Source organism: Cervus canadensis, chromosome 5 (assembly GCF_019320065.1).
Source record: "Cervus canadensis isolate Bull #8, Minnesota chromosome 5, ASM1932006v1, whole genome shotgun sequence".
Classification (NCBI taxonomy): domain Eukaryota; kingdom Metazoa; phylum Chordata; class Mammalia; order Artiodactyla; family Cervidae; genus Cervus; species Cervus canadensis.
In genome coordinates, this window is record NC_057390.1 from 87,674,223 (window position 1) to 87,694,528 (window position 20,306).

Sequence of the window (20,306 nt, forward strand, 5' to 3'; positions counted from 1 at the left end):
CCTCTTGACCATATCCTTCTAGACATCCTCTCTCCCTCTGCCTTCCCACATGTGCCCCCTCTATCTCAGATCACTCACTCTCCAGTTAGGACCCGGTCCAGGTAGCAACTCCATGCTTTTTCCTGCCGTTCACATCTGCCCACCACACATAGCCTGAGACACACCCTGCAGGAAGCACAGGCCCTTACACCCAGATCCCTGGAGAACCCCTGCATGCAGTTTCCCCGCAGACACAACATGTAAACACGCAACCTCAGGTCCCCACCCGGCTGCCCTCACCACCTCTCCTTTAGGAAACTCTATCTGGCAACAAAGTTGGAGCACAGTGCCAGCAAGAGCCGCAGCCAGGTCTGACCAGAGGTGGCTGAGGGTCTGGCGCCTCCACCCCTCATTGCAACAAGCTGAGCAGACCAGCTCTTTGTCTGGAGATTTCTATGACATACTTTTACTTCCTCTTTTTAGAACTGCACAGAATTTTATAAATAATTCTGGGTTCAGTATACTAAATGATGACCCCCTTGCCTTCAGTCCATGGTGCAAATCTACATTACTCTTTGATTTCCCAGTCTGACCTACCGGCCTCCCTCTTGCAGGAGCGAGCATGAAGCTTTTTTATCAGCACAGCTTTTCAGCCCAGGCTCAGAGGGGAGGTATTTTGTTCTAGGTCTGACAGGCAGTAGAGGCGCAAACTCAGTCAGTGGAGGCCACTCTCAGCCAGCAGGGTGAGCCAGGCAAAGAGCACTGTGGTTACATGCCCAGCAGGCTCCAGCAGTTCATGGTCAAGGAGGGGAGAAATATGACATGCGACATGATGTGTCGGAGCGTGCAGTGCAGGATGCCCAGAGACCCATGTGCAGAAGTACCTAACTCATGGTGGGAGGCAAGAGGCAGAATGAAGAGACTGGCATCTTACAGATGATTAAGCTGGGTCTTGAAGGATGAGTAGGAGTCTGTGAGTAGGTTTTTGGAGGAGGAGGGAACGGTACTCTAAGCAGAGGAAGCAGCATGGGAAAAAGCCCAGAGGTACCAAACCAGGAGTGGGTTTCAGGAATTACAGTAGTTCCCTGAGGCTGGAGCAGAAGGTCCAAGAGGTGGGGTGGTGAGGGTGATGAGAGCTTCAGAGAGTAGCTCATGCAAGACCTTGCATATCACCTAGAGGAATATGTACTGTATCCGGAGAGCAGAGGGGAGCCTTGGGAAGATGGACAATGCCAATCATCTGGTGTCCGGAAAGAGGACTTGGATTGCTGGGAGAGGGTATGAGGAGGGTGCTAGTTTAGAGCAGAGAACAGGGAGTGCCCAGCAGCAGGGCGCTCGGTTAAAGAGGGTTGCATGCCAACTCAGCAGGGGCAGTTGGGTTGGAAGTAAAGGGACTCTGCAGAACTGGTAAAGAGGTGGGATTACCTGAACTATATTAGATTGTGGGGGCTGGGGGAGAATAATGGTGTCCAGATGGAGGGATATAAAGACTTGAAAGGCTCTTGCCACGCTTGAGAAAAGGGGAACGATGGAGCCAAAGAGCAGTGGTGCAACAAAGATTAGTTTGGAGAGTTCAAGACAGGTGCAGATCTGTTTGAAGGGATTTCTAATAAATAAATGTGGTCAGCTGCATTGCTGGTCCCAAGCATCCATTCTGGACCAAGAGGCAGAGCATAAATCTCCATCCCATTGACTCTAGACTTGGTCACATGACTGTCTTTGACCAATGGAATATGGATAGAAGTGATCATGTGCCAGTGCAGCAACTTTAAGAAGCATCACGTCATCTCTTTCTTCCTCCAGCTCTCACCATAAAATAACATATATCGGGTAGAAGCAGCAACTTCAGCCTGGGTCCTGGGAGGAGAGGATACACAGAGCAGACATTCTGCCTGGCTGGAACCCAGCGCAAATCTACAAAACCATGTAGTCTTCACTGCCCTCCAGCTGACATGTAGCATGAGTAATAAAGAAACCTTTGTGGTCATAAACTAAGAGTCAGTGGTTGGGGGATGTTTCTTATGCAGCATTAACTGCAGCCAAAGCTGATATATGCTATATATATGAGACAAGAAGGGAACAGACAGTAAAGAACCTCACATGTCATGATTAGGAGTTGTGCACGAGGAGGGTCAACAGAATTTTGTAGTTGATGAAACTTCTCCATCTTTTTCAAAGCCAACCCTCCTCACTCCCTCCCACTCCTCCCAGTACCTTGCTCTATCAGCCATCCCTTCCCTCTCCTGGACTGAATCCTTCCCCTGAGCTTATAATTTACTTGTCTTTTCCATCCTAAAATCCTTTTCTTCACCCTGTCTTCCTTCAACTATAGCTCAATTGCTTCCCTGACTTTCTCAAACTTCCTCAAAGAGTTGACTCTACTCACCATCTCCACTTCTTTCTATATCACCTACCAGCAATCTAGCTTACCTGCCCTTCACTCCACCAAAACTACTCACAGTATATTCCAGTAATTTCCTAATTGCTCTGTGCCATCCAGAGATCAAATTGCCAACAACCACTGGATCATTGAAAAAGCAAGAGAGTTCCAGAAAAACATCTATTTCTGCTTTATTGACAATGCCAAAGCCTTTGACTGTGTGGATCACAATAAACTGTGGAAAATTCTGAAAGAGATGGGGAATACCAGACCACCTGACCTGCCTCTTGAGAAACCTGTATGCAGATCAGGAAGCAACAGTTAGAACTGGATATGGAACAACAGACTGGTTCCAAATAGGAAAAGGAGTACGTCAAGGCTGTATATTGTCACCCTGCTTATTTAACTTATATGCAGAGTACCTCATGAGAAACGCTGGGCTGGAGGAAGCACAAGCTGGAATCAAGATTGCCGGGAGAAATATCAATAACCTCAGATATGCAGATGACACCACCCTTATGGCAGAAAGTGAAGAAGAACTAAAGAGCCTCTTGATGAAAGTGAAAAAGGAGAGTGAAAAATTTGGCTTAAAGCTCAACATTCAGAAAACTAAGATCATGGCATCTGGTCCCATCACTTCATGGCAAATAGATGGGGAAACAATGGAAACAGTGTCTGACTTTATTTTTCTGAGCTCCAAAATCACTGCAGATGGTGATTGCAGCCATGAAATTAAAAGACGGTTACTCCTTGGAAGGAAAGTTACGACCAACCTAGACAGCATATTAAAAAGCAGAGACAAAAAAAAAAGCAGAGACAATACTTTGCCAACAAAGGTCTGTCTAGTCAAGGCTATGGTTTTTCCAGTGGTCATGTATGGATGTGGGAGTTGGACTATAAAGAAAGCTGACTGCCAAAGAATTGATGCTTTTGAACTGTAGTGTTGGTGAAGACTCTTGAGAGCCCCTTGGATGGCAAGGAGATCCAACCAGTCCATCCTAAAGGAGATCAGTCCTGGGTGTTCATTGGAAGGACTGATGTTGAAGCTGAAACTCCAATACTTCGGCCACCTCATGCGAAGAGCTGACTCATTTGAAAAGACCCTGATGCTGGGAAAGATTGAGGGCAGGAGGAGAAGGGAATGACAGAGGATGAGATGGTTGGATGGCATCTCCAACTCAATGGACATGGGTTTGGGTGGACTCTGGGAGTTGGTGATGGACAGGGAGGCCTGGCATGCTGCGGTTCATGGGGTTGCAAAGAGTCAGACACGACTGAGCAACTGAACTGAACTGATCTAATCCTTATCTTCCTAGATTGCTCCACACCAGTTCGCTTGGAAATAAATTCAGCATCTTGCTGCGCAACCTCAGACATTCCTCTCTCTGTATTCTCTCAGCTAGCGGAACCATTATTCATTCAGTGACCCATGACAGAAAGCCAACAGGAGATAATGAATTCTGTTCTGGATTTGTCCAGCCTGCATTGCCTTTGGGACATCCAAGAAGAGATACCCAAAGGGCACATGTTTAACTAAACATGTGAACTGGGGGCCTACAATAGAGATCTGAACTGGAGATAAAGATGATTGTTACAGACGTAGCATAAAGCCAGGAGCATGAGTCAACTTGCTTATTTACAGAGCACAAGGACCAGATCTTTAAATCTCTGTTCTGACATGAGACAGCTCTTTCCTGAGCCCATAAATTCCTATTCCTAAAATCACAGTTCCAGCCACCCTTTGGTCCCTTCCCTCAGGAGTCATGCCTCGCAATGGCCTCCACTGTTGTTGCTGTTGTCCAGTTGCTAAGTTGTTGTTCAGTTGTCGGGCTCTTTGCAGGGACTGTAGCTCCCCAGACTCCTCTGTCCTTCACTGTCTCCCCGAGTTTGCTCAGATTCACGGCCATTGAGTCAGTGATGCTAACCAACCATCTCATCCTCTGCTGGCCCCTTCTCCTTTTGCCTTCAGTCTTTCTCAACACCAGGGCCTTTTTCAGTGAGTTGGCTCTTCACATCTTATTTCATATTCTTCACCCTGATCATGTTGTGTTCTCCAAGAACTCTTAAAATTCTATCATAAAAAGAGAAGGTATAAAATACTCCTACCCGGGCACTAATAAAAGGCTAAAACAAAAAAGATGGACAATACCAAATCTTGACAAGGATGTGGAATAATTATGTCTTATATATTGCTATGGGAATGTAAAATGGTACCCTCTATGACCCCACAATTTCACTCCTCAGTGATAACAAATGACCACAAAAGACTTCTCTAAGAAATAATAGCCCAAATTGGAAATAACTCAAATATCCATCAACAGAAGAATAAACATGCAACGATGGTATATCCATAAAATGGAATACTACTCAGCAAAAAGGAACAAACTACTCATATACACAACAACATGGGTGAATTTAACAAACACTATGTCGAGTGAAATAAGCCAGACATGAAAAAGACACACAGTACAATTCCATTTATGTGATGTTCCAGAGCAGGCAAAATTAATCAGTGATGAGGAAAATCACCAACTGGTTACTTGGAAGGGTGGAAGGGAAATTCACTACAAATGGGAACCTTCTAGGATGAGGCAAATATTTCATATCTCATTTTGGGTGGTGGTTCCATGAGTGCAAACAACTGTCAAAACTTGGTAAACCCAGCACTTAGAATCTGTGAATTTTATTGTATGAAAATTATACTTTAGTTAAAACTTAGGAAATGAAAATAATTGTAAAGTATCTAGAAAATAAAAACTAAAATAATGAGAATATACAGGGCAGAAAAGGTGGCTCGGTGGTAAAGAAGTTCGATCCCTGGGTCAGGAAGATCCCCTGGAGGAGGAAATGGCAACCCATTCCAGTATTCTTGCCTGGAGAATCCCATGGACAGGGGGGCCTGGCGGGATGCAGTCCATGGGGTCGCCAAAGAATCCAATTCGACTTAGTGACTGAGTGCCCATGAATGCACAGGGCAGAAAACATTCAGTTAAAATACAAGTATATTTATGCTATGAATGCACCTATATAAATGTCAGCCCCACCCCCTTAACCTAGTTGCCCTTTCAGTCATTCTCCCCTCACCCTTGCCCCCATCTCCATGACAATTGCCCATTAATCAGTTTCTCACCTTCAAGCGGGATGATGCAATGCAAAGAGCAGAAGCCTTAGAGACAGACAGCTGCTTTCAAACCCCAGCTGCAATTTAGGAACTCAGTGCCCACCATCAAGTGCCTTGGCCTCTCAGCCTCCATCGCCTCAACGATAAGGCCGGTTGATACCTGCTGGGCTGGGCTAAGCAAGCTGCAGAGTGCCGATTAGTTTGTGGGCAACCTAACTCTTCTGACTGTGAAACCAAATTGCATGTGAAAGTCTCACCGAAGGTCTGGAAAAGCTTAGCAGAGGAGACTCCTGGGCTGTTTCTCCCCGGAGGGTAGAGAGGTGGCCCTGGGGGTCCTGGAATTAGGGTCTGGGTGGGCAGATGATAAAAGCTGAGGCACTGGCTCAGAGCCAGCAGAGCCAGGAAAAAGTGTTCTTGACCAATGACTAAGGACACAGGTTTCCTGGCAAGGCTTGGCCACTGGTGGGCCTTGCCCAAATCACTTTGCACACCTCTAGATTCGGTTGCTCCACCAAAAGGGGCCAGATCAGACTGGATCTGAAGAATCTGATACTGAAAACAGCCTCTGGGGTTTCCCAGTATCTAGAGGAGGCAAAGGCAGACCTGAACTGGTTCTGTCTGAAAGATGGAAGGGAAAGATCAGCGCCCTGCAGCTCAGGCTCCCCTCCCCCACCATGGTGCCCCTTGAGCCAGGCCTCTGGACTCTAGGCCTCTCAGGGGCAAAGTTTGAAATTTCCCTAAGCAGATGAACCCGAGGGACGTCTGCAGCGCTAGCTTGTTCAGTCATTGTGCACCTGTTCCATGTAACAATAACTAAGAATCTGCACCTGCCCCCTCCCCCTCAACGTAGTAGGGAATGCAAGGAAGACCCAGAAATGACTCGCAGGAAGGAAGAAAGAACTTCGTGTAGCCCAAGAGGTGCAGAAGGACGACAGAACACCCACAGCCTTCCCCCAGGTACACGCGACCCCCCACCCACCCCAGCCCCGCTGCCCTTCTCATTTCCTTACTCACAGCTGTCTCTATTTCGTGGTCGCGGAAACGGAGGCTCTCTCTGGGAAAGGGTTTCCCAGCTCGGAAGCAGCGAGGCCAGATGCTCCCCGCCCCACCTCCGGCCCCTTGAGACCCACCCATTTCTAAGTAAACGGAGGAGGCCACGAGGCCTGCTGAGGAGGAGCGCAAACGACTAGCAAAGCCACCAAAGCCGCCGCAGGGGCTCAGGTCTCGCCTCCGCAGAGAGGAGCGCGCTGGCTGACAAACCTCCGCGTCTCCGTCCCGCCCCTCCCCGGCCCGCGGGAAGACTGAGAATCTCAAGTCGCTCTGCTTTCTCTCTTTGCGTGCTGACATTTTTTTCCACTTTACTGTTTCTTGGACGCCTTTCAAGAGTTTGTGCAATCATTCTGTTTAGCTGCTTTTCTGCCATTTTCAAACGCAGGGTGGTGTCCCTTTGGAGTGGGAACGTGGTCTGAAGACTTGAAGGGCCCCGATCGCCTCCCATCACCCCGACTCCTCCAGCCTCGTAGCTGCCAAAGTTACTACGTTTGAAACTTTCCCCGTGCTGGGTGTTGGGCTTGGTCCTCGGCTTTCTGAGCTCCCCGACCTCTCCCTCTCGGCGCCCCGGCTCTGAGGGGTTCCTGCGCCCCTCCCTCGCCCTCCCAGGAGCCCCCTTCCCGGAGGGATCCTCTTCCCACCCTGTCCAGGGCGAGGGCGCCCCTTCCCTCCTCCTGCCCCGTAGATGGGGCAGAGCCCTCCCTCCTTCCGAGACTTCCTCGGTGGTCCCGCCCTGACCGCCCTGCCCGTCCCTGCCTTCTCCCGTCTCCACCCGCCCCGGACCCCGTGGGAAGCCCTGCCCGCAGCCCTTCCAGAGGCCCGAGTCTGAAAGGCTGGGCAGAGGCTGCGACGGGGACGGGATGGGACAGAGACCGGGTCGGAGTTGGGAACCGCGGGAGCGATCAGAACAAAAGCGGGGACACGGGCAGGGCAGCAACAGGGCAGGGCCGGCGCGGCGGCCCGTCCTCTCGTCGCGCCGCCCCCACCCGGCGCCGGCCGCCCGGGGGCTCGCGGCCTCAGGGGCCTCGGGCGGCGCCTCGAGGGACCCACCTGATCCGCAGAAGCTAGGCGCGTAGGGGGCTGGCCGGCGCCTCGGCTCCCGGCCCCGGCGGCGTCCTCGGCTGCCCGAATAGTCGGCGTGCTGCCTCCGCCCGAGCCCCGCGGGGCGTGCCGGGGCGGGGTGTGCCGCCTGCGCTCCTGTCTGCCGGCCGCCGGGCGCTCCTCCGGGGCGGCGGGCAGGGGCGCGAGGGAGCCGGCGGGCGCTGGGCAGCGGGCTGCAAGCTCCCCGCTCGGGCCGGCCCGCGGCTGTTTGTGCAGAGCGGGTCCCGCCCCGGACACGGCCGCTGGGAGGCCTGGCGCGCTAGTGCGCGAGTGCCGGCGCGCGTGTGTGTCTGGTGGCGGGGCGGCGCAGGGGGTGTTTGTTTCATTTTCACTCAGGCAGAAAAAAGCCTGAAACCAGCAAAAAAAGAAAAGACAATCCCTGGTGAGGGTGGCTGGGCCTCTTTGCCTTCTTGGGCCTGCGCGTGGTGGGGGTGGCCGGGGCGGGGGGGCGGGGGGTACCCGGAGCATCGGAGGGTGGGGTGGGGTCTGTCACCCAGGACCGCGGGGAGGGGCCCCGAAACCCTGGCGCCCCGCCAGACACGAGGGAAGCGGAGAGCCTGGGAGGTCTGATCCACCGTTTGTTTCCTGGGGAAGGAAGGGTGCAGATGACAGCGACAGGCAGGCGGGCGGGAGCCACTCTCGCCGGAGCCCCCCACATCCTGAGCTCCGAACGGGAGGGGCTGGCCACTGGGCACCTAGCGCCGGCCCTGCCAAGGTTTGTTCGCAGACTTAGTAGTCTTCAGGCCCAGAGTTCCTCAAACAGAATTCTGCACAGGCCCTGTGGTTCTCCATTAGAATTATTTTAGAACGGAACTGGAAAAAAAAAATCTATTTCAAAGTTTGTGCTTCTGAGCCCGGCGTGACTACATTTCACTTCTGGTGAGTTGATGTAGGCACATCCGGCTGACTTAGTTCTATGCTGGTAGCCGCAACAATTATCTCACTTCTTGGGTTCCAGACCATGTATTTTGCTGGTGCAAAACTCAGAATTTTATTTGGCAGGGATCATTTGCCTTTGAACTTAAACTTCAGGGGCTAAGAAATTAGCTTCTTAAATATTTTAATGCATTGAAACTGTAGTTTGACACCATGAAAATGGCACAGAGCCTGGGTATGGTGTATCATTTTAATTGTTTCATGCTAATGAGCAATGAACAGAGCCCTGATCAAATATTTGAGGGATATTAAGAGGCTGCAGGAGGCTAAGTGACTTCTGGAAACTTGAGAGGATGAAGTTTCCTGACGGTTCTAAAACCTTTTACCTCAGATTGGGACTTGAACCCAGACAAAACCCAGTTTGGGACTTAAACCCACATGGCTGGGACTCAAACCCAGCCAAAACGCCCAGTACCTGGTTTCAGGACCTAATGAAGCTCAGGTTCTTGATGTCTCATCACTGAAAGAATTCAGTGAGAGACAAAGTCATAGGTAAGAAGTGAATTTATTCACATATAGAAAGCGGCACACTCCACAGACAGTGTGGGCCATTGCAGAGGGCAAACTGGGCCACGAAAGTTGGTGTGGTTCATTTTTATAGGCTGGGTAATTTCATATGCTAATGAGTGAGAGGATTATTCCAACTATTGTTGGGAAGGGGTGGAGATGTCCAGGATGTGGGCCATCACCACTCCTTGGTCTTTTAACAGTGCTGTGGAACAGTCATGGCGCCTCTGGGTGTGTCATTTCGCTTGTTGACTGAGGATTAAGGCCTAGTCTTCTCTGCCTCTTTGGTTTCATTTGATTCTAATCGGTTTATGTTGTATCCTTGGGCTATGTCATTCTTTCAGAAGTTGTGCCCTGCTCCTTTCCCTCCTGTTGCAGTTCCAGTCGAGTGAACAGTGGGAGAATTGAATCATCAACCCCACATGGTTGCTCAGGAAGGAGGTGTTCCGTGACAATCAGCAGAATAGATCCTTTACAAAAGCACAAACTGCTCCACTGTTGTCTTGGGTGAACTCACTTGTAATAGTTCTTTAGTGGTGAGTATCACAGTAAATATACGAGTGATGTTATACCAAGTGCATCATTCCCCATGTTTTCATTATTGCATCTAAGGATGCATTGTTTCAATTGTTCAGTGCATCAAACTGGACAATAAATGAGTGGTGTTTTTTTTTTTTTTAAGGAAACTGTGACAGTAATTCAAGTGGCTCAAATAATAGCTCTTCATGATCAAAATCAAAAGACGAGGACACAGGAAATGGAACATGTAAAAACATCACTCCGCTACTATTAAACTCAATGCAAGAGGTTTAATTTCATCATCAGTCACGTTAATTTAATGTTGTTATTGTGGATTTTATTGGTTTTGAGGTTGCATTTGTATCTACTTAGAAAGCTTGTTTTGGTTTTACAGTTGGTTTATAGAGTGTGAGCATGACAACTTCCTGGTTAATTTTAGATTATTTCAGTAGCAATAAAGTAAAAATAATTTCAGTCAATACTATGGATCTGGATTTGTTTGTTTGTTTTGGGAAGAGCTATATAGTTCTCAGGGCTTCTTTCCTGGTGGCTGGCTCAGCAGTAATCTGCCTGCAATCCTGGAGACTCAGGTTTGATCCTTGGGTCAGGAAGATCCCTTGGAGGAAGGCATGGCAACCCACTCCAGTATTCTTGCCTGGAGAATCCCATGAACAGAGGTCCCTGGTGGGCTGTGGTCCATAGGGTCGCAAAGAGTCAGACACAACTAAAGCGACTGAGCATGTATGCACACACATATAGCTTCTCAAAATCTAACTGTCAGTTCTACTGACTGAATGGCTAAGCTGGAAAACACCTTGAAGATTACATAGGTTAGCTTTGGGTGGAGACTTCTAGATTTAAGGTCTTAGATGAGTCACTCTTACTGTCTGAGACTACTTTGCGTCACATGCTGAAAGGGAATAAGGTGACTAGTTCATGGGAGAGGCGAAATCAAAATGGGATAATATTGGGGAAAGGGCTTTAGAATCACAGGAGTGTGAGGCTGAATATTGACAGAGGGGAAGGATGAGGCAGGTAAGCGCAGGTAGCTCTGATGGCTTGCCAGGCATCGCTCCAGGTGCCTCTCACATACTTCAGCTCATGTCATCCTTTGTGCATGCTAATCACATCCCCTGATTTCCAGAAAAGAAAGCTGAGGCAGAGGCAAGTTAGGTAACTTTTGTTCCTCATTTCTCTAGGTCTAACCAAAGTGCTCTGAATCCAGAAGGCCTTCCTCATTCTTTTAACAAATACTTACTGGGACCTCGGTATCTGTCAGCCCCTGATCTTCAAGCTGAGGATATCAAGGTAAGCATGTAGCATCATAGCCCTGGGGAATGGCTGCAGCCCAGATATTAAAACAAGACCCACCCAATGAATGATTTTGGGACCATTGTGATCAGGGCTCTGAGGGAGAAATACAGGGTGCAGGGGACCCTGAGACCAGAAGAAGGAGTAGTTCACCAGGTGAAGACTTAGGGCAGAGTGACCCAAGCAGAGCCAAAGTCTTTAGCAGGGAGGAAAAAGAGCCATGAGTGTGTGCTGGAAAGCTTCAGCATCACAAAGATAGCCGTTTTCTGCAAATCAACCTATACGATCAAAACAAATCCCAGCAGAGTTTTGTGGAACTTAGCAAGCCGCTCTTAAAACCTGAATGGAAGAGCAAAGGGCCAAGTGTAACCAAGACAGTCTTGACTGAGCAGGGAGGTGAGAGGTGGGCTGTTATTCAGCCAGATATCAAGACACACCATGAAACTCTAACAGCATAGGGTTGGTGCCAGGATGGATTATTGGACTAAGGGAACAAAATAAGGAGCCTAGACAGAGACCCACATGCATGTGGAAACAGTGTAGGCCAGAAATGGGGCTACAGATTAGCGGAGAAGGAATAGACTTCAGAGAGTCTTGCTGAGCCCAAAAGAATTGGAAACAGGTGGGCAAACAAAAACTTGCACAGGCATGTTCATGGCATCGCTATTTATAACAGCAGAAAGGCGGAAACAATCCAAGTGTCCTTCAAGCAATGACTGGATAAAGAAAACATGGTACATCCATACAATGGAATATTATTTGGCATAAAAAGGAATGAAATACTGCTTCATGTTACCGCATGGATGAACCTTGAAAACATTATGCTAAGTGAAAGAAACCAGACACAAAAGACCATGTATTATATGACTCAATTTTATGGAAATATCCAAAATAGGCAAATTCATAGAGACAGAAAGTAGATAAATGGTTACCAGGGGCTGGGGGAGGGAGCATGGGAGTGACTGCCAAGTGGGTACTTGGTTTCCTCTTGGGCTGATGAAGAACACTATGGAAATAGACAGTGCTGAGGGTTCCACAGCACAGTGAATGCATTAAATGCCCTGAATTGTGCACTTAAACACGGCTTACCCATTTTGAATGTAAATTTTATGTTATGACTTTTATCGCAATTTTAGGAAGTGTTTCTGAGCAATCCATATGAAAAGTAAAATTAGATTCCTAACACACACACGCACACATGCGTGTGTGTGTGCACACACATGCCACATAACACATGGGTAACTGACCTAAAGGAAAAGAGAAACTAAAACCTTCAGAGGAAAATATCATTATTACTTCAGAATAGGTGTCTATTTAAACATACACACACACACAGCACTGACCTTAAAGAAAAATATAAATAAATTTGACCACATCAAAATACAAATACAACATATATATCCACAATGAATTAATGGGCAAACCAGAAATTACAAGATGTTTGCAAGGCAGAAAACAAAAAAGGATTGGTATCTTGAGTCTGCAGGAATGCCTGCAGATAAACAGGAAAAAACACATCTTCTATTTTTACACCTGGCTAAGGGCCTGAGTGAAATGTCACTGGGTCAGAGTTCACAGGTGTCCCCTTCGTAGCACTTATCATAACTGTAGGAACAAAACTTTCTGTGTAACTACAAGCCCCATCACTCCATTTCAGTGGATGGAAAATTATCTGTTCGAGCATTTTGTGGGGAAGAGCTTATCAGCAGGGGCATGCTGGGGGTGAGCGGGAAGGGGCGAGGGGGCGGGGGGGAAGACCAGGGTCTGCAGAGTTTGATGAGCCCGACCCACAGAAATCCCAGCTCAAGGAAATGGGAAACGTCCCCAGAACCAGAGACACACAGGGCCCTGGAGCCCCAGGAGATGGCCAGCCGTGCCCTTCAATTTACAGATGAGGAAATGAGTTTCAGACTACCAGGGAGTGACTTCCTCAAAATCACCTACTAGAACGTTTCAGAGCTGGGTTTCATTCCTTCTTCTCTCACGTGCTCCTCAGGCCGCAGACAAGAGGGGAAACTCTCAGAGCCAGAAGGGGAAAGTGTTCTACAGCAGCTTCCAGAAATAGTCAAGTTAGAAGAAGCAGGTGAGGCTGAGTACTGAGTCCTGGAGGAAGTGGGGGTGCAGGAGGGCAGCTGGGAGGATGGGAACAGGGAGAAGAGCTTGCGCAAAGGACAGAGGGTGGAACAGGCCAGGTCCTCCCCTGGAGCCAGGGGGCCACCAGCCTGGGGCTGAGGGGCCGTGGCGGTGGCAGAGAGGCATGGAAGGCGGAGCCCAAGAATTTGCCTTTTTATCCTGTCCACAGAAGGGAGCCTCTGGAGTGATCATCTCTGGGGATGGAGGATGGCAGGATGGAGTTTGCCTTGGAGGGATTAGTCCCACCCCTGCAATCACAGTCACTTTACTTAAGTCACAAGGGAGGGAAGGAGAGGAGTCAGAAAGGGAGGAGGGAAAGCAAGAAAGAAGGAAGGGAGGGAGGGAGGAATTAAGGGAAAGAACTTGCCACCCCACCCCACCCCAACTCCACCCTCCCCACCCCCAGCATCCAGTGGTTAAGCCTCTGCTCCCAGTGCAGGGGGCAGGAGTTCGATCCCTGGTTGGGAAGCTAAGATCCCATATGCTTCGTGGCATAGCCAATAAAATAAAATGATGGAGCATTTATGTGAACAAAGTTCTCTTCTTATCAAACAAAACAATTAAAAAAAATACACCACCCCCAAAATATGTCACTTTGGCATAAAGACTATTTGGAGCTGAGGCCAATTGGGAAGCAGCAGACGCAGGAAAGACTCTTCTGCTACCACATTCCCCCCTTACCTTTCTGCCTAAAAGCAGGGCATAAATTTCCCTTCATAATGGTGACATAAATTCTCCTTGTGAAGGTCCACTTCCCCTACCTCCAACACCCACTCATACCAGGAGAAGGAGAACAACCTTTATCTCCAGCGATCAGGTGAGTCTGCATAAACAAATCAACCTGACTCAAACAACACTTATCTTCCATTAGCTTCCTCCAGATATATACCTTCCCACAACTTACCATCCCTAGTAATCCCGACTCCTTTTCTTTTGTCTGGTCACTTCACCATTTATTGCCCTTTGTTAAAATGGTGGATAAGACCTCAGGTCTGATCCCTTCTTTGGGTTTTCACTTTTATTTTTCCTGTGAAGCCCCCACATACATAAAAATATTAGCATCAATAAAGGAACACGTGCCTTTTTCTCCAATTAATCTGTCTTTGTCAGTTTAATTTGCAGGCTGCATTAACAGAACGGAAGAGGATAAAGGAACAGTGCTTTCCTCCCCTACTGAGGCAAGGAAGTGGGGAGAGGGAGGGAGAGAAGGAAGGAAGAAAAGGTTTTCTGACTTGGGACTGGCATCAGATAATTGCTTTCCTTCCAGTTGGACAATAAATAAGATGGGAGGAATTGACAAGCCCAGGAGACTGGAGGCTGGCTTGGCTCCATAAAGGCCCATCAACTTCTCCATCCTTTATTGAACCAAGGAAATGCTATTAAAATCATCATCTCCAGGCAAGGAAATATCCTTTTTACTTGGTTTGGTACTTGGAAGTCATTTGTTTTCTAATGATGCTAAATTCCACCTCTGGCATTTACATATATCTAATTTCAAAAGGCAGACACAGGGAGAAGGCCAAGTTTTTTAAGGCTCTTGGGTTCATTTTTGAAACCTGTCAGTGCTTCCAGGGCCAAAGAATTCTACCAGTTGAAATAAAATTTTATATTCGCAACCAAAACTAATAAAGCTACATTCCACCGTGTTAAAAGTGTGTTCCTCTCAACTTTCAAAAAAGGTCAAGGAAACAATCCACTTAAACCCTTGTATATTTCAGGATTGTTATTCCCTGAGAGTATCTTCTCTATTTTTCAAATTAAGCACGTAAATAAAATAAAACGCAACTTAAAAACGCTAATGTCCTGGGTCTTCTCAAGAGTTTGAATGAGTTATGTTCTGGGCATTAGAAAAAAAATGTTTAATAGAACAAGCCTGGGATCAGCTCTGGTTCAGTTTTGTTCCTGAAATTCCACAAGCCAGGTGACCTTGAGGGGAAAAAGAATCACTTAAATTTTCTGTCCTATACTTATCTATTCTTTTATAGATAGTTATCTATAAAATGGAGATAATTATCTCTACCTCCCAGGGGTATGTTAGAATAAAGAATGACATATGTTCATATAAAAGAGGCTCTAAATATAGTAAGGCACCGAATAAATGTGAGTTCCTATGGTCAATTATATAAAGTTATTGTTTGAATTCTGGAGTCACACTACCCAGTGGGAATGAGTTCCCCCCCCACTAACTCATGCTAATTCCCTCTGCTCCCCTCCTCACCCTGCAGATCTCAGCTCAGGCACAACCTGGCTGCCTGGTCCCTCACCACTCTTCCCGGGCCCCCTAAGGCTCCAGCCACCCTCTCCTCTGTGCTGTCCCTCAAACAGGTCGAGTATAATCCAAACCTGGGCGTTTGCACCTGCTGTTTCCTCAGCCTCAGATGTTCCCTGACCCAGTGCTTATTGTAAGCACATACTTTCTCACTCACTCAGTCGTGTCTGACTCTGCGACCCCATGGACTACAGCATGCCAGGCTTCCCTATCCTTCACTATCTCCCACAGTTTCCTCAAACTCAGGTCCACTGAGTCGGTGATGCCATCCAACCATCTCATCCTCTTGTCCCCTTCTCCTCCCGCCTTCAATCTTTCCCAGCCTCAGGGTCTTTTCCAATGAGTCAGTTCTTCGCATCAGGTTACCAAAGTATTGGATCTTCTGCTTCAGTATCAGTCCTTCCAATGAATATTTAGGATTGATTTCCTTTAGAATGGACTGGTTTGATCTCCTTGCAGTCCAAGGGACTCTCAAGAGTCTTCTCCAATAGCACAATTCAAAAGCATCAGTGTAGTTCTTAGATTTTTTTGTCAGGCGAGTGTATGCTCCTTGGTTCTTTGTCTCATCACAACAAAGATTTGGAGCGACGGACGTTAAAGCCCCCTCGGCGGGTCACAGCTCTCGGGTCTTGGACAGACCGTGTTATAGCTCTTAAATAAATCAGTGTTACAGCACAGTGTTACAGCTCTATTTATTTAGATAATAGCAGGAAAATCCATCTTCGAGGCGTGAGGGCACGTGGATCCAAAGACGCAAAGAGAAGAGTGCCCCATCACGAGGGGCAGGGTGGGGGGCGGGGAGAGACAGAGAGACAGAGAGAGAGAGAGTACGCATGCATGGGAGAGAGAGGGAGAGAGAGTTTTGGCTCTTCTTTTTATATATTTTTTTCTTCCCCCTGGGCCTGTCCTATGCAAATTGGGCTTAGGCAGGAGCGCTGTTCTACCTGAAGTCCTCACTCCAGTCCTCTGACCTTCCTTTGACCTTCCTCTGTTCTATTTTTGCGGGCTTTTCCCTTCCTTGTCTTTTAGCCACCGCCATTTTGGACTTCTTTTCCCTATTTTAACTACCTAACATTTTAAAATTAAAAACCAAACAAAAACCCTTCTTTAGATAAGAAAGTTGATTCAAATCTGTCTCTATTGGTCCTGGTTTTTGACCTGTGGGCTGTCAAACCAGGCACTGGGAGCCTGGTCTGTCTTTCTGCTTTGCAGCAGTCAGGAAGTCCCTGCCCTGCTCTTTGCCTGGCTCTGACTGCCTCATCAGGCAGCTTCATAGTTCCTCCAGGGCTACACCTTCATGCCCCCAGGCTCACAGGCCCGGAGGCACCCCACATGAAAAGTCCACTCCACCCTACTTTTAAGAGGCAGGAGTCACAGCCTGGAGGACCCCAAGTTACCAGTGGCTGCCCCAATGAAGAGAGAAGGTCCTGAATTCTAAAAAACCTGGGTGGCCACCTTGGCTTGACCATTACTAGCTCGGATTTTTGATCAGGAGGAGGCAGCCCTTCCCAGGATCAGTCTCCACATCTGGGTAAGGAGCAAGCCTCCCTCCCAGGAGCCAATGAGATGAGATATGTGAGGCCCCTGTCCATGTATGATGGTTGTGATGGTTATCAGGACGCAGGAATGAACCTCAGATGGTGGAATGTCAGAAATTGAAAGGGCAATTGGGAAGAAACAGGGGCAGGGGGCTGGGCATCTTGGGTCATCTCAAATCATTGCCATAGGCAAAACCAAGCTACCCAAGCGTCCAGTACAGTTTCTGTACAGAAAGAAGAAGGTGGGGTGGGGAGGAGATGACCTCCATTTTCTTTTTTTTGGTCATGCCACATGGCATGTGGGATCCTAGTTCCCCATCCAGAGATCAGACCCACGCCCCTGCAGTGGAAGCATGGAGTCTTTTAACACTGGACCACCTGGGAAGCCCCTCATTTTTAATATTCAGTACGGCAGCAGGTCTCTCCCCAGTACACGGCACGTGCTGGGGTCCTGAACAAAACTGACCATGGATCATTTCTAGAGGCTGTCAATACTCAAAGACAGCCTGCAGTTGACTGTAACTATGACTTTTTTCTCTCTGTAATGAGACTCTCCATTTTGGAGAGTCCCGGCTTGGTTGAGCATCAGCATGGGAACTCTCCCTTAAGGAGACTCTTGCTGTGTGCCTGGGGAGGGCCCCTCCCCTGGGCTCCAGACGCCCCATCTGTACAGTGACCCCAGAGAGTGGATGGGTCTCCCCAGGCCCTCTTTGCTCTGGGGTCCCGCCTGTGGGGCATTTATGAGTCAAGGCAATGTCTTCTCTGAGTTTCCCAGGCATCGTTACTAGTTGTGTGATCGTGAGCAAGGGATGTCACCTTCCTGTGCCTTAGCTGCTTCATGGACAAAGTGAAAGTAAGAATTTACTTAAGAGTGTGGAACAGAGCCTGACATGAGTAGATACTGTGTGTGAGTCAATACCCTCATCACCACCAGTAATTCCATCATCATCATCACCCCGTCACTGTCATCACCATCATTATCAATACATCACCACCATCACCATCATTATCACAACCATCATCACCATTGCCACCACCACCATCGTCTTTATCATCCAGCCATTAAACTGTGAGTTGGTGTGGCTGGTGTGAGGAAAATTGCTCAGAACAGGATACAGAGACCTGAATACAAGTGTGTGCTTAAGCAAGTTTCTATCTCTTCCCTAGCCTCAAGCCTTTCTTCCTAAGGAGAGGGGATTGGGTCTGATAGTTGGGGTAAAAGGTGCAGCCTGTGGCCAAAGACTAAATCCTTTCCTTGTCCCTCTAGCTTTCCAACCAAATTCTTCAAGTTCTGGATTCCAGGACAGATTTTAACTCTTCCTTCCCACTCTGCATCTGCCTGCTCCGAGATCATCAACATCTGGCCCTACCCTCAGCTAAAGGCAGTCAGGTTGATCTGAGCAAAAGAAAAAGGGTTGATTAAGTGTCCATAAACAGAGGAATGGGTAAAGAAGATGTGGTAAATATACATAATGGAATACTATGCAGCCATAAAAAAGAATGAAATACTGCTCTTTGCAGCATCATGGATAGACCTAGAGATGATCAAACTAAGTGCATGAAGTAAGTCAGACACAGAAAGATAAATATTATATCATATTACTTAGATGTGGGATCTAAAAACTACACTAATAAATTCATTTACAAAACAGAAACAGACTTACAGACATAGAAAACAAACTTTTGGTTACCAAAGTGGAAAGAAGATGGGAAGGGATAAATTAGGAATACAGGATTAACAGATACATACTGCTATATATAAAATAGAAAAACCATAAGGATTTACTGTATAGCACAGGAAACTATACTATTCATTATCTTATAATAACCATTGTATAATGGAAAGGAATGTGAAAAAATATATGTATAACTGAGTCACTTTACTGTATACTTGAAACTAGCACAGTATCGTATATCAACTTTACTTCAGTTTAAAAAAGAGAGAAAGAAAGAAAAAGCATTGGAGCAATGCAAGGGAAGAAAGAAATACAGGCCCACAAGATTTTCAGGTTGAATTTCTTACAACTGTAACAGGGTTGTAGCCGCCCATCTCCTGAGAAAAATAGGAGATAGACTTGGAGAAGGGGACTTCCCAGGTGGTGCTAGGGGTAAAGAATCTGCCTGCCAATGCAGGAGACTCGGGAGATTCAGGTTCAATCCTTGGGCAGGGAACAGCCCTTGGAGGAGGAAATGGCACCCCACTCCAGTATTCTTGCCTGGGGAATCCCTTGGACACAGGAGACTGGTGGGCTCCAGTCCATGGGGTCACAAAGAATCGGACACGACCAACTGAGCATACCCACAGACTTTGGGAGAAGAGAGAAGGAGGGGAGAGATGAAAGGGGAAAGGAGAGCAAGAGTGGGAGAAAGGATGAAGGAGGGGACAGCAGGGAGAGAACACCGAGGCAAGATGTTTCAAGAAACTATACCACTTGTCATTTTCACTCACTGAGAAATCGGACTTTGTGTGGTCAATTATATCTCAGTAAAGCTGGGGGGAGGGGCGGGGAGGGGGGAATGGTTGTGTGTATTTGTTATCTGTGGCGTGTGCATGTGTGTGTCTGTCTTTGTGTCTGTGTGTATGCTTGAATGTGTGTGTGTGTATGGAGATACTTGAACGTGTATCTGTGTGTCCACATACCTGCATGTCTAGACAAATTGGTGTGTGTGTGGGTGTGTGGATGGGTACTCAGTCGTTTAGCCATGTCTGACTCTTTGCTTCTCCATCGCTAATAGCCGACCAGGCTCCTCTGTTCATGGGATTTCCCAGGCAAAAATACTGGAGTGGGTTGCCATTTCCTCCTCCAAGGGATCTTCCCTGCACAGGGATCGAACCTGCATCTCTGGCATCTCGCATATTGGCAGGTGGATTATTTACCACTGATATCCACTGCACGATGGATATCTGATCACTGAAAGAATATGCTCTAGAGTATGTGTGACTTCTTGAGTGACCCTGATAGGCACACGTGTGTACATTCCTATGGTCTTCTGAATGTGCACCTGTGATGAGGGTGAGGTGAGGAGGCATATTGGTATCTGAATGTGTGTTGTAACTTTGTGTCTGCACATGTAAGTGTGTGAGTGTGTGTTTCAGTGCGTGCAGCTGCAGGGCTGAGTGTGAGGGAGTGGGTGCTTGTGGGTGGCCGTGAACCTGCCTGCAAGGGAGGTGCCTGAAAAGGCATCCTGGTGTTCAGCTGGGTGTGGGGTGTGCATGCTTGTGTGCTGTGGGTGGGCGTGCACCTAAGTGTCCTTGTGTGCAGGAAGCCTGGTAGCCCCGGGCTTGATTTCTCTCCCTGCAGTCAGGAAATGCCTGTGGCTTACAGTCAGTCAGTCCCCTTTGCACTTCAGTGGGGGCTCAGGCAGGCTTTTGTTAGTAGCAGCTCTCACTCACCAGATTCTGTTGACACCCTTTGTGGGAACCAGAAGGAGTGTGTTTGCAAGAGCCCTGCTGAGACTGGT

At 47.9% G+C, this 20,306-nt stretch overlaps 1 protein-coding gene and 1 long non-coding RNA gene across 10 annotated transcripts in view; one reads left to right on the forward strand and one right to left on the reverse strand.

Annotated features, from left to right (window-relative positions):
• The window catches only part of GGTA1 (glycoprotein alpha-galactosyltransferase 1 (inactive)), a 72,766-nt gene extending 64,841 nt beyond the window's left edge, over positions 1-7,925 (reverse strand). For 2 of the 5 annotated variants that reach the window (XM_043469437.1, XM_043469436.1), the window contains exon 1: positions 7,581-7,925. The gene's annotated coding sequence lies outside the window, so the exon portion shown is untranslated. Of the gene's footprint in view, positions 1-6,494; positions 6,649-7,580 lie in introns of those variants that run through there. The other 3 variants (XM_043469440.1, XM_043469438.1, XM_043469439.1) reach the window with 2 other exon arrangements.
• Positions 6,165-14,805, forward strand: LOC122442107. 5 transcript variants are annotated; one of them, XR_006269554.1, is made up of 7 exons: positions 6,165-6,437; positions 9,453-9,610; positions 9,757-9,881; positions 10,793-10,901; positions 12,901-12,987; positions 13,784-13,854; positions 14,148-14,805. It is a non-coding gene; the product is annotated as an uncharacterized LOC122442107 (long non-coding RNA). The 5 variants fall into 5 exon arrangements; XR_006269551.1 differs by lacking the exon at positions 6,165-6,437 and adding an exon at positions 7,895-8,013; XR_006269550.1 differs by lacking the exon at positions 6,165-6,437 and adding an exon at positions 8,099-8,510.
• The last annotated feature ends 5,501 nt before the right edge of the window (positions 14,806-20,306 follow it).